The sequence below is a fragment of the Brassica napus genome, chromosome C4 (genome assembly GCF_020379485.1).
Source record: "Brassica napus cultivar Da-Ae chromosome C4, Da-Ae, whole genome shotgun sequence".
NCBI lineage: Eukaryota > Viridiplantae > Streptophyta > Magnoliopsida > Brassicales > Brassicaceae > Brassica > Brassica napus.
The window spans coordinates 38522698-38538231 of NC_063447.1; positions in this window are offsets into that span (position 1 = coordinate 38522698).

Sequence of the window (15534 nt, forward strand, 5' to 3'; positions counted from 1 at the left end):
GTAAATGTTATGTCATCGGCAGCCATCTTAGATACCCCTCCTACGATAACATTATTTAAACACTACAAAATATGCAGATAAGATAGCAATGCTTGAATGCTATTATTAACTTATCTATTGCACTACTTTTTTGTTACAAATTGATTATGATTCATATATTCATGTTATGATAAGTATTTCTACAATAAACCAAAAATAATTATAATTAAAATAAAATAAATGAAAATTAAACTGAAAATTGTTCTATAAATAAAATAAAATAAATATTATTTATAAATTAAAATTGGTTTACAAATAAATTCTGGTTTACAAAACTAAACCAGAAATTTAAAAATAAAGTCAAACCACTACGATTTCCCTAACTAGATTTACACTAAACCAAATCTAAAATAAAAAAACCTAAACTTAAAAAAAAAGACTCAGCCGCCTCCTCCCTCCACCATCTCCTACCGCCGTTAGCTTCCAACTTCGACACCACCACCACGAGCTTCCTCTCCCATCTCTGGACCCTAGGTTCTTCAGATCCGGCGTTGCTGGGCTCGCTCTAGCTCCACCATCTCATGAAGCCTTCGACATCCACGGCAAGCTCGAGACCCTGATGACGGCAAGCTCGAGACCCTGACGACGGCGAGCTCGAGACCCTGACGACGGCTAGCTCGAGCCCATGACGACGGCGACGATGCTCAGACTGTTGGAGATGGGCTTAGCACATGCCCATTAAAAGCTAAGCCCAAAATCAGGTCCGGCCCGTTAAGCAACAATTGATGATTTCACTAGAAGACAAAACGTAGGTCACTATAAATAGAAGACGTCAGACTCATTGAAAGGACGGTCAGAAACGTACAGAAAGTACATAAAAGGAGAACATCGCCTCTTCATCACATACAAAGTCTTGGACGACCTCGACCACTAGGCGAGCTCGGCCCAGACGACCTCAAACCATTAAATAGAAAGATACTTGTTTAGACGAGCATCTTTAGTTCTTGTAATTGTCCGAGCTTGTTTATTCTTGACTATTAATACGAAAATCTCCACCCCTTTATATCATTTATAAATATTACATCACCGACCAGATATGGAAACAACAATTGGCGCCCACCGTGGGGCAGGGGATTCTTCTTCACCTCAAGAGAGCTCGGAAGTCACAGAACCCACAGCGCAACCAGACGCCCCGATTTCTGCAACCACCGACCATCCTGGAATAACGAGCGCACAACTAGCTGCAATGACAATCTCGGACCATCTAGCCAACACCTCGATGCTAGTGGCGACGACCTCGGGCAAACCATCAATGGTGGCAACCTCGGACCATCTAGCCAACACCTCGACACTAGTATCGACGACCTCAGACAAACCATCAATGGTGGCAACCTCGGATCATCCAGCCAACACCTCGACGTTAGTGGTGACGACCTCGACCCAACCATCAATGTTGACAACCTTGGCCCTTCCAGCCAACAACACAGCGTTTATGGTGGCGACCTCGGCTCTACCAGCAGCAGTTACGACCTCACATCATCTAGCCGGCACCACGTCTGTCATACCGACGACCTCGGGCGAACCATCAATGGTGGCAACCTCGGACCATCTAGCCAACACCTCGACACTAGTAGCGACGACCTCAGACAAACCATCAATGGTGGCAACCTCGGATCATCCAGCCAACACCTCGACGTTAGTGGCGACGACCTCGACCCAACCATCAATGTTGACAACCTCGGCCCTTCCAGCCAACAACACAGCGTCTATGGTGGCGACCTCGGCCCTACCAGCAGCAGTTACGACCTCGCGTCATCTAGCCGGCACCACGTCTCTCATACCGACGACCTCGGGGGAACCATCAATGGTGGCAACCTCGAACTATCTAGCAGACACCTCGACGCTAGTGGCGACGACCTCGGGCGAACCATCAATGGTGGCAACCTCGGACCATCTAGCCAACACCTCGACGTTAGTGGCGACGATCTCGACCCATCCATCAATGGTGACAACCTCGACCCTTCCAGCCAACAACACAACGTCTATGGTGGCGACCTCGGCCCTACCAGCAGTAGTGACGACCTCGCGTCATCCAGCCAGCACCACGTCTCTCATACCAACGACCTCAGTCCAACCAATAAATCTAGAGACTTACGCTCGGATCACAACTCATGTGCAACCCACAAACAGGACAACACTTGTCGTAACCCCAGCTGCAACAAAACCACCTAACACAAGAACGATGTACTCCACTCAGCCAGACATCTCCATGATCTTTCAGACCCTTCTCGGAAGGATCGACGAGCTAGCTCGAGGAACGACCTCTCGTTTGGACGACCTCGCGCATTCTCAGATTGCTTGCAACAACCGCATCAACAAACTCCAGTCTGTCGAGATTGGCGCATCAAGATCACAACAAGTTGATATCACTCCACGACTCCAGCGTGTTCTTTTCAACGATTTACCAACACCAATGACCGGTTCAGGACAGCAGCGATCAATCCAAGCCAACGATCTACGTGCACCAATCACAAGTTCCGGACAACAACATCAGAATCATGTGAACGAATCTTCATCACCAATCATCGACTCCAGACAGCAGCGCCCAAGTTATCTAAATGATCAACATCTTCAAAACATCAATTTCCCGCAGATCACCAACAGGGAGACCCAACACAGAGACGACGACATTGAAGAAATGAGGGCTCAGCTGCAAAGCATGAACTCCAAAGTCCATCAGGCAACCAGCACAGCACCAGAGATCGATCGTGTATTCCGCGAGACCCAGAATACACCTTTTACAACTCGTCTCCTCAGTATCCCTGTCCGACATAAGAAGAACAAAATCAAACTCCCAACTTACAACAGAACATCTGATCCAAAAGAGTATCTCACTGCCTTCAGCATCGCAACCAAGAGAGCCAATTTCTCACCAGAGGAACGCGACGCCGGTCTTTGTCAAATGTTTGTGGAAAATTTGAGCGGACTCGCCCTCGGTTGGTTCTCACGCCTTGAAACCCATTCTATCGACAACTACAATCAACTCTCGACGGCCTTCCTCAAACACTACTCGCTGTTTATCCAACAGAGTGCAACTAATGCCGACCTATGGACTCTGGCTCAAGAACCTACGGAAACACTATGCTCGTACATCGACAAGTTCAGAGCCATCGTTTCTCGCATCACAGTACTCGACGAAGCAGCAGTCCTCGCACTCCGAAACGGTCTTTGGTACGAATCACCATTCCGAGAAGAGCTCATGAAGTATAAACCACTGACTCTGGAAGATGCACTCCATCGGGCGATAACTTTCATCGAAATCGAAGAAGATAAAGCTGCATTCAGCAAAAAGCACGCATCCACCAAAAAATCATCTTCGAAAAATAAAGAGCCTGACGAATATTACGAACCTAGACAGCATTATGACGAAGCATACAAAGATGGAAAGAGCAGAAAAGCATCCAATTATCAAATCAGCGACCAACCATCCAGTCGCTCCACAGGAAAGCACGCTCGCAACAGTCAAGGATCAGAAGATGCCCAGGCATATTGCAGTTCTATAAAAAAATATAAAAAATATACCTAAGAAGAAGGCGCAAGCAAGAAGACCGGCGCGCCCCTGATGTACCAAAAATAAGACCCCAGGAGGATCCGCCCTTTTAATTCAAGCATTTACTTTCCTTGTAAAGGTGAACTACGGTCGGCTTGATCCCCGCATGTGGGGTACGTAGGCAACCTCTCACGAGGCTCAGCTAGTTCTATAAAAAAATTCTATATTTTTCAAACAAATATCAGGATACGACCATCTCTCACGTAAAAAAATACGAGATCCGTTCTCAGTGCTGCAGCTCCGCGCTCACACAATCAAATGTGCAAAAAATACGAGATCCGTTCTCAGTGCTGAAACTCCGTGCTCACACTTATTCAAATTTGCAAAAAAAATAAAATAATACGAGATCCGTTCTCAGTGTTGCAGCTCTGAGCTCACACTTAATCGAATTTGCAAAAACAAAATATACGAGATCCGTTCTCAGTGCTATAGCTCCGCGCTCACACTTAATCAAATTTGCAAAAAAAAATATACGAGATCCGTTCTCAGTGTTGCAGCTCCGCACTCACACTTAATAAAATTTGCAAAAAAATAAAAATACGAGATCAGTTCTCAGTGCTGCAGCTCCGCGCTCACACTTAACCCAACAACTAAAAAAAGTTCATATTTTCAACCTGAGTCAATAAACGGGATGCACTGCCAAACCTCCAATCGCCTCACCTCCGTCCAACCCCGAGCCCTCGTCGCTTTGAAGTATTCAACGCACTCACTATCACCAGGAGCAACAGGAACACCAACTAAATGAGAGACGAGCTCAACCCCACCTCACCACGACACGGCTCCGTCGACAAACGACAAGCTCGGGATAGCAAGCGACAAGCTCGAACCAAGGGACGAGCTAGGAACGACAGGAAACAAACTTGGAACAAAACTGAAGAGCTTGAAACAAAAGCCGAACTCGAAGCCACCATTAACAAACTCAGAGCATTAGATGAGCTCGGAACATCAGACAAGTTTGGGATCTCCAGCAACGAAATTGGAGCCACCATTGACGATCTTGGGACAACAGGAGACGAGCGCGGGATCTTCAACAACGAGCTTGGAGCCGCCATTGACGAGCTTGGGACGACAGGAGACGAGCTCGGGATCTTCAACAACGAGCTTGGAGCCGCAATTGACGAGCTCGGAGCCGACATTGACGAGCTCGAGACATCAAGAGGCAAGCTCGGAGCCGCCATCGATGAGCTCGGGACATCAAGAGGCAAGCTCGGAGCCGCCATTAACGAGCTCAGAGCCACCAGTGACAAGCTCGGGACGACATGAGACAAAATCAGAACCTCCATTGACGAGCTCTTCTCAAACCCAGCTCCTCCTTCGACGAGCTCAGCCTCTCCCAACGAACTCAGAACCACCATTGACGAGCTCTTCTCCAGCTCAGCCCCTCCTTCGACGAGCTCAGCCTTTCACCGGTGACAAGCTCAGCTCCTCCTTCAAACGAGCTCAGCCTCTCTTCCCCACACCCCAGACCAAGACCAAACCTTAAAAAAAAAAAAAGAGCTCAGCCTCTCTTCTCCACACCACAGACCACGACCAAACAACCCTTCCTTCAAACAAGTTCAGCCTCTCTTCCCCACACCACAGACCACGACCAAACCTTAAAAAAAAAAAAAAAAAAAAAAAAAAGATCTCAGCCTCTCTTCCCCACACCACAGACCATGACCAAACAACCCTTCCTTCAAACAAGCTCAGCCTCCCTTTCCCACACCACAGACCACGACCAAACCTTTTAAGAAAAAAAAAGGAGCTCAGCCTCTCTTCCCCACACCACAGACCACGACCAAACAACCATTCCTTCAAACAAGCTCAGCCTCTCCTTTCCAACAATTGCTTCCGCCTGTTTTCAACGAGCTCAGCGTCTTCTTTCTTACACCTCAAACCCACGACCAAAACCCCTCTTTCTTTTAAAAAAAAAAGTGTCGGCAGAGAGATATGGTGAGGAGGAGGACCACCCAAAAATAAAAATAAAAATACAAATAAAAAGATAAGAAAAAGAGAGAAGGAACCACACAAAAAAAGACACAAATTTTTTTTTTTTACCTTGCTTCCAAGTGGGGGACAAGAACTAAAAAATAATAAGACATAACCATCACTTATATAGGAAAGAAAAAATGTGTTGTCCTATTTCCCGACAATTCTCGAACCTGACCTGATTTTCTCAGACAGAAGATTCCAGAAGAATTCAGCAAGACTCGACACTTGGCGAACAGTGGAGGGGGGGGGGGACAATTGTTGGAGATGGGCTTAGCACAGGCCCATTAAAAGCTAAGCCCAAAATCAGGTCCGGCCCGTTAAGCAACAATTGATGATTTCAGTAGAAGACAAAACGTACGTCACTATAAATAGAAGACGTCAGACTCATTGAAAGGACGGTCAGAAACGTACAGAAAGTACATAAAAGGAGAACATCGCCTCTTCATCACAGACAAAGTCTTGGACGACCTCGACCACTAGGCGAGCTCGGCCCAGACGACCTCGACCACTAGGCGAGCTCGGCCCAGACGACCTCAACCACTAGGCGAGCTCGGCCCAGACGACCTCAAACCATAAAATAGAAAGATACTTGTTTAGACGAACTGTTTAGACGAGCATCTTTAGTTCTTGTAATTGTCCGAGCTTGTTTATTCTTGACTATTAATACGAAAATCTCCACCCCTTTATATCATTTATAAATATTACATCACCGACCAGATATGGAAACAACACAGACTCGTAGAAAGAGACACAAATAAGGTGGTGGTGGTGAGCGTGACAGCTCCAGTCATAGAAGAGGAGAAGGATGTGGAGTGGTGATGATGCTAGACATGGATCTGTAGTGTCGAGTGGAGAAGGATATTGAGAGCCAGAGACAACAAGGTTTGGTGGTGACGATGAAGTCTGTGACACTTCACAAAATTGGAAGATGAGATTGTGAGTGTGACCCTTCGAAAAAATTGTGAATCTGGAAACATAAGAAACGAGAGAGAGAGAGAGAGAGAGAGAGAGAGAGAGAGAGGAAAAAGCAAGATGAATCTGGACCATTCAAAACATTTAATCAATGGTTGTGATTACACAGAGCTGATCCTCACCCTTGTATGTGATAGGCCACTTTATGTTGACCAATCAGATTTTTGTAGCTGTTTTTCTATTCTCTTAATACCATTATTTTATATTTTATTTTGTGTGTTTAATATATATAATATTTATGATATATTTCGTAAATAAAAATTATTTTGAGAAAACATCTCAATTTTAGAATTCACAATTTAATTTTTTTAGATTTAAATTTATAATTTTAAAAGTTAAAATTTGTGATTGATATTAAAGTATAGGAAATAGAGTTTAGAGTTCATAAGTTATAAATTTTAAATTAAGATTCAGAGTTGAAAAGAAAAGATAAAAAACTAGAGTTTAAATTTATCATATAGAGTATAAGATTTTCGATTGTAGTTTAGTGTTTATGGTATAGATCGTTAAGTTTGGAATATGGTGTTTGGAGTTTGGATTTTAAGATTGGAGATTAAATTTTGAAAAAGATTAAATTTGAAAAATACTAAATTTTTGTTTAAGTTAAAAATGTAAGATTGATTTTCGCAAAAGATTAGCGTTTTACGGTTAGTTTTGAAGTTTATATTTAGAGTATTGATTGTATAGTTTGTGTTTGAAGTTAGGATCTATGATATATAGTTTAATTAAAGATTAAATATTTTTCTTTAGGAAATTATAGTTTTAGATTAAGAAGATTAAATTTTGAGTTTAATTTCAAGATTTGAAATTATAATATGAAAATATTAGAGTTTAGGGGTTCAAATAGCAACTCCCACATTAATTAGGAACTGGTGGAACTGGAGCACTTGTTTATTTACCATCTCCTTATACTTGAAGACTCTTTTCTTAGCATTAGGAAAATACTATTATATGTCTTTGATATCATTTCTTAAGCCGCTTAAATAATATCTTTGGCGCTTAAGTCTAATTTCCCAATAAATTTTGGCAGAATCTGTGATTTGATCTACCCACACACTTAATTTTTAAAATAGCATTAATTAAGTGTTATTTAAGGTTTCATCCTATAATAGAGTTTATCTAACGCTATTATATAATGCATAAATTTCTATGTCATCTACGATAGCAGTTCAGTAAAACGTGCTATAACAATTTGTTATCAAGACTTTTTTTTAGTGTTTGATTATAATCTTTTTGGGGACTTTTGTTTGTCCGCCAGCTTGTTCTTACGGGATTCACTGAATCACCAAATGCTGTATCACCTTAGTATTAAACAGGGATTCACTGAATCACCAATTGCTGTATCACCTTAGTATTAAACAGTTGTGTAGGCAGCTAAATTTTTGAGGGATCAATCATATAATAAACATGTAAACATGGGTTGATAAATTAAATTTGTAAGATTTTAAGAATATTATCTTCAAACACACAAGTATTATTTTCTTTTTAAGAAAACCGATATGGGTCATTCAATTCCCTCACGACAAACTGCCACTGCGAATATATCTTTCTTCTCTTCCTTTTCTGATATCCAATTGTTTGTAGCTGATTAGATGTTGGATAAAAACTACACCCTACTGATGGAGTTTTAATTATAAAACTTTAATGTTTTATATCTTTGAATAAGTAATTGCATTTCTTTAAAATTAAGAAGTTTTGAATCTGAAATTCTGTACTTGCACTTCCATCACTAATACATTGATATATTTTTATTTCCTTGAATTTGTTATAAATTATCAGAACTAAAAGACTAAAAGCACAAACTTTTTTTTGTGAACTATGGAAAGTAACTCAAAGTAATTGAGTTCAACTGTTATTTACGAAACATCCATATGGATATTTCGTAGACATACATTTGTAGTTTTTAATTGAAACCATAGTTTGAAATAGACGTTTCAACATATTATTAAATTTTATTTTAATTTCTTTACTTTTCAATTTTTAAAATAATTATGTACGATATTTAAAAGTTTTGTTGTGTATGCTTTATTATTATTATTATTATTATTATTTAATTTTATCTATTAATTTATGTAATTATTGTTTTTTTGTAGCTTGTAAAAAATATTTTTTCAGTCATTTTTGAATAAATTGTATTTACTAAAGTAAATTTCTAAAATAACTTTAAACTACTTTAGTCACGTTATTTTATAATATTCATTGTAACAACTCTTTTATTTTCTATAACCGATGTTTTCTAAATTATTGGATACAATCCTTGTCTTCTATCTATATTAGCAAGATCTAATCACTTGCATTTGCTTCAACTTGGCATTTAAAGCTGGTATACTCCGACATCGCTTTTCCAGTTTAAGGCTTAAGAACTTAAAGAAGTTCTATCTTGCTGGTGTATGGAGCTTTGTGTTGGGAAAATTGGCGGATAATATTTTCTTTGAGAGGTTAAGATGAAATGTAGACGGTTTATGTTTTTGATGGCTTTTGTATTTGGGAAAGGGATTTTCTACTAAGGCTTGTGTTTGGAGATTCTTTTAGAATCTTTCTTAGAACTCTTTCTTGAATGTTTTCTCTCAATTGTTTTTCTTGATGTGGGATGATTACAAATGGTGCTAAGCACCCCTATTTATACAAGTGAAAGAGCACACTCCAACAAGTTCTAGATTTCTCTAAATTATTATTTATTTCAAAATATCTAACTCCATAACTTTCTCTCTTCTTCTACACAATTCTTCTTCTATACTTCTCCACTTTTCTCTAGATGTTTCTTCTTCTTGGACTAAGGCTTGATTATGATTTGATTAGTTTTGGGCTTAAGGAGAGAAATCCAACAAATCTCCCCCTTCCCGATTTAGCCCGAAACAGTCGCCATGCCTGTGCCTTTGCAGCAATCTTCAAACTTCTTGATCGGTAATACTTTGGTCATAAAGTCTGACCAGTTTTCGTCGGTGTTTACCTTTGTGAGATGTATGAGTTTCTCTTCAAGAACTTCTCGGATCCAATGATGCCGAATGTCAATGTGCTTCGAGCGAGAGTGAAACGTAGGATTCTTTGCTAAGTGAATAGCACTTTGGTTGTCACATAGCATGTTGTACTTTTCTTGCTTTACTCCCAACTCCAGCAAGAAATTCTTCATCCATAGCATCTCCTTGCACGCTTCCATTGCTGCGATGTTCTCCGCTTCCGTGGTGGATAAGGCAACACACTTTTGTAGCTTTGATTGCCAAGAAACAGCTCCCCCTGCAAAGGTAGTCACAAATCCTGATGTAGATTTCCTTGAATCTTTATCACCAGCCCAATCTGCATCAGTGTAACCGTTCAACTCCAATTTTCCATTGCCAAAACATAGACACTTCTTCGTTGTGCCTCGTAGGTAGCGTAGGATCCACTTAACTGTTTTCCAATGTTCTTTTCCTGGATTGGCGAGAAAGCGACTCACAACTCCTACGGCATAGGCAATGTCGGGTCTGGTGCACACCATAGCATACATGAGACTACCCACTGCTGATGCATATGGGGTAGTCTTCATTTCCTCTTTCTCCTTCTCACTTGTTGGACTTTGCTTCGAACTTAGCTTGAAATGTCCACCAAGTGGAGTGCTCACCGGCTTTGCTTTGTGCATGTTGAATCTCTCCAACACCCTTTCAACATATCTTTCTTGGGACAACCATAAAAGCTTATTTGGTCTATCCCGAGTGATCTTCATTCCAAGAATCTGTCTCGCTTGCCCCAGATCTTTCATCGCAAAACATCTTCCCAAATCTTTCTTCAATGCGGCTATCTTGTTGCGATCTTGGCCCACAATTAACATATCATCAACATAGAGCAATAATATGAGAAAGTCACCGCTTTCGTACCTCTTTATGAAGACGCAATGATCATTCTTGGTTTTCTTGAAGTTGTGATCCACCATGAAGGAGTCAAACTTCTTGTACCATTGTCTTGGAGTTTGCTTGAGACCGTAAAGACTCTTCTTTAATCGGCACACCAAGTCTTCTTTTCCTGGAACCTTGAATCCTTCAGGTTGCTCCATATAGATCTCCTCCTCGAGTTCACCATGTAGAAAGGCCGTCTTGACATCGAGTTGTTCAATCTCCAAGTCTAGAACCGCTGCTAGACCAAGAACCACTCGGATAGAGGACATCTTCACCACTGGAGAGAATATTTCTTCAAAATCAATGCCTTTCTTCTGGTTGAATCCTTTCACAACCAATCGAGCTTTGTATCTTGGATTTGAGTTTCTCTCCTCGTGCTTCAACCTGTACACCCACTTGTTCTTCAAGGCTTTCTTTCCTTTTGGTAGCTTCATCAGCTCATAAGTGTGATTATCATGCAAGGATTGCATTTCATCTTGCATAGCTTCAACCCACTCATCTCTATGAGTGTCTCCTATGGCCTCCTCATAACTTTGAGGCTCCCCCTCATCTGTAAGATTAACATACTCATCTCGATAATATCTTACAGATGGTCTTGTCTCTCTTCCAGACCTTCTTGGCTCATGTTCTTCCTCTAGCTCCACTTGAACTTCTTCTTCACCTTCATCACCATTCGGATCCATGATAGGATCCCCTTCGCCCTCATCTCCAATCACTTGTTCATGATCTTGAGGCTTATGAGAATCTTCATTCCTTACAACCCTTAGCTTTGGTTTCTTTGATTTGTTGATGTCTTCGATTGTTTGATCTTCGAAGAAAACAACATCTCTGCTCCGGATAATTTTTCTGTTAACCGGATCCCAAAGCCGATAGCCAAAATCATCTCTTAGTGATCCAAGATAGATGCACTCTTTAGTCTTGGAGTCTAGCTTGGTTCGTTCATCCTTAGGTATATGAACAAACGCTCTGCAACCGAACACCTTCAAATGGTTGTAAGAGACCTTCTTACCCGACCAAATTTCCTCCGGGACATCACCTTCCAAAGGAACTGATGGTGTAAGATTTATGACGTCCACTGCAGTCTTTATGGCTTCTCCCCAAAATGGCTTGGGTAGTTTAAGGTGAGAGAGCATGCATCGAACTCTTTCTGTGATCGTTCGATTCATTCTTTCAGCTAGCCCGTTCAGTTGTGGCGTCTTTGGTGGTGTCTTCTCCATCCTGATTCCATGAGCTTTGCAAAACGCTTCAAAGGGACCTCGGTACTCTCCACCATTGTCAGATCGAACACACTTGAGTTTTTGACCCGTACTTCGCTCTGCTTGGGCTACAAACTCCTTGAAAGCATCAAGAACTTGATCTTTTGACTTCAAAAGGTATACCCATACCTTCCTTGAATGGTCATCAATAAAGGTGACGAAATATGATGCCCCTCCATTGGATTTCTCGGACATGGAGCATACGTCAGTATGCACAAGATCAAGAATATGCTTTCTTCTCATAGGCGTAGATGATCTTCGGAAAGCGACCCTATGTTGTTTTCCGGCTAAGCAATCATGACATGGTGAGAGAGAAATACCTTTCATATCAGGAAGAAGTTTCTTGCGAGAAATTATATTTAAACCTTTCTCACTAATATGCCCGAGTCTTCGGTGCCATATATCGATGTCATCACTTGCGACATTTAATTCTTCCTTGCAAAGCTTGGCTTGAGTCACGTATAATGAGCCTTCTTTTCTTCCTCGAGCCATGATCAAACTTCCTTTGGTTAACTTCCATTTGCCACCACCAAAATGACTGTCCAAGCCGACATCATCGAGCTTTCCGGTTGATATGAGATTGAGTCGCATGTCGGGAACATGTCTCACATCCTTGAGAACTATCTTACATCCAGTGTTTGATGTAAGAATAACATTCCCCTTTCCAATGATCTTGCTTCTTCCTTGATTTCCCATTTGAACATTACCAAAGTCACCACTTTGATAGGTTGTGAAGAAGCTTCCATGAGGGGTGACGTGAAAAGAAGCACCAGAATCAACGATCCATGAGCTATCATCAGAGCTAAGATTACATTCTCCAACGAGATATAAATCTTGGCTCTGGTCTTCAACAATGGTCGTTGTCTTGTCCTCATGCTTCTTTGTAGGATTGAACCGATCTGGTTTGATATTACCGGCTTGTTTATCTTTCTTGAGAAACCGACATTCTGACTTCATGTGACCCGACTTACCACAATAATAGCATGTAACTCTTGGACGTGACTTGGATCTTCCTCGAGATTGGTCTCGTCCTCTGCTTCCATTGTGACCCCGAGTCTCTTCTCTACCCCTTCTATCAACAATGTTAGCTTCTGAATAAGAACTCGAACCTCGCTCCTTCCTGTGAACTTCTTCGTTTAGAAGGCTATCAGTGACGGTGTCCATGGTAAGTTTTCCCTCTGGTGCTGAATTGCTTAGAGTGACGACTAGTGTGTCCCAACTCTCTGGTAGTGAACTAAGGAGTAAAAGGGCTTGCATTTCGTCTTCAACCTTCATATCAACTTTGTTAAGCTGATTTACAATCCCCTTGAAATTGTTCAAGTGCTCCATCTTGCTCTGGCCATCCTTGTACTCCAACTTTACCAACCGTCGAACAAGAAGAGCTTTGTTTCGTGGTGTTTTCTTTTGAATCATGGATTCAAGTTTTGTCCATAATTCAAAAGCATTTGTGTAGGTAGAAACATGTTCAAAGAGAGATCGGTCAATGTACTTACGAATTACAGCAACCGCCTTTCGGTTTAGTATTTCCCATGTTTTGTCATCCTTTCCTTCCGGCTTCTCCTTCATGATGATGGGTTCATGCAAATCCTTACAATAAAGGTGATCTTCCATCATCGGTTTCCAATAAGAGAAGTTGTCCGTCGTGAGCTTGAACATGTCACCTTCAAAGGTAACGGTGGCCTCCATCTTCACTTCTTCAAAGATAACGGTAACCTTGCTCTGATACCAGCTGTTGGGAAAATTGGCGGATAATATTTTCTTTGAGAGGTTAAGATGAAATGTAGACGGTTTATGTTTTTGATGGCTTTTGTATTTGGGAAAGAGATTTTCTACTAAGGCTTGTGTTTGGAGATTCTTTTAGAATCTTTCTTAGAACTCTTTCTTGAATGTTTTCTCTCAATTGTTTTTCTTGATGTGGAAGATTACAAATGGTGCTAAGCACCCCTATTTATACAAGTGAAGGAGCACACTCCAACAAGTTCTAGATTTCTCTAAATTATTATTTATTTCAAAATATCTAACTCCATAACTTTCTCTCTTCTTCTACACAATTCTTCTTCTATACTTCTCCACTTTTCTCTAGATGTTTCTTCTTCTTGGACTAAAGCTTGATTATGATTTGATTAGTTTTGGGCTTAAGGAGGGAAATCCAACACTTTGGTTGTTTAATTCGTCTGGGTTTTTCACTATAGGAGGTATCGTAAACTGGATTAGATTTGTGATGGCTTCTTCGATTTGGTTCTATCAAAGTAGCTTGTTTGATGTCCATGCAAGTTTTTCTATGTATTATGGGCAGGGGCGGATGCAGTAAGGGACGTGCGGGGTCACGTGCCCCCGTCTCATTCTTAATTTTCTTTAAGCAATTAAAGTTAATCAAAGCCAGTGCCCCCATCTAACTATAAAATATAGTGAAAAAAATTTATGTGCCCCCGGTTAAATGCAGTTCTAGATCCGCCACTGATTATGGGTTCAATTGATCTATTTTTTGTTGTACTAGTTATCTGTTTGTTGTCTTAGGATAGTTGTTTGTTTTGATTCTATCTCGACTCTCATTTGTGGGCCAATGTATCTAGGGACATGTTTGTCCGTCAACTTCGTTCTTACATGATTCACTAAGTTATCCATTGTTGTTTTACCTTGGTATCAATGTAATCTTTCTTTTAGTGTTAAAAAAAATCTTCAATTTTATTATTGCACCTGAATAAACAGTTCTGAATCCAGCTAAATATTTGAGAGGGATCAAATATATAATAAGCATTTTAAATATGGGTTAATAAACTTAATTTGTAACATTTTCTCAAATGTTATCTTCAAACACACGCACATATAGCATGTTCGTTTTATGAACGCCACGACTAGCGGCAGCGGCAGAAAATAAAGCTAGGGCAGAAGAAAATTCTTTGATGTTCTGATTAAAAACAGCCGCAACGGACAATCAGAGACATGAAAACGGAATCGCCGCTGCCGCTGAAATTTCGAGCGTCGTATTTGCTGGGTTGAAGTTGACGCAGCGACTTGAAAAATGGAGGATGTGATTGTTTTTACAAAACCCAGCGACAACGATGATAGTTATTTGCTTTATATTTTTGAAACGCTGACGCGGCCGCGGCGTCTCCAAAAAGAACAGGCCTATATTACTTTATTTTTAAGAAAACCGACTTGGGTCATTCGATACCCTCGCAACAAATTACCTCTGCCACTGCAAACATATCTTTCTTCTCTTCATTTTCTGATATCCAAAATATTGGAGCTGATTAGAGCGGGTGTTAGATTATATGTTGTATAACAACTACATCCTTACATATATATCTGATGGAGTTTAAAATTCTAACACTTTAACATTTTATATCTTTGAATAAGTAATTACATTTCTTAAAAATCCAGAAGTTTTAAATCCGAAAATCTGTACTTGACACTTTCATCACTAATACATTGATAGATTTTTATTTTTCTCGAGTTTGTTATAAATTATTAAAAACACAAAAAGCACAACTTTTGTGAACTATGGAAAGTAATTAAAAGTAATTGAGTTTAATTGTTATTTACGAAACGGCCAAATGGATATTTGATAGATACACATTTGTAGCTTTTAATTGAAACCGTCGTTTGAAATAGACGTTTCAACGTATCATTAATTTTATTTTAATTTATTTACTTTTCTAAATTTAAAATAATTATGTAAGATATTTTAAAGTTTTGTTGTGTCTGCTTTATTATTATTATAGTTATTATTATTTAATATTATCTTATTACTTTATGCAAATTTTTAATTTTTTGTCGCTTGTAAATTTTTTTTTCCAGTCATTTTTGAATAAATCGTATTTACTAAAGACTATTTCTAAAATAACTTTAAACTACTTTAGTCACGTTATTTTAT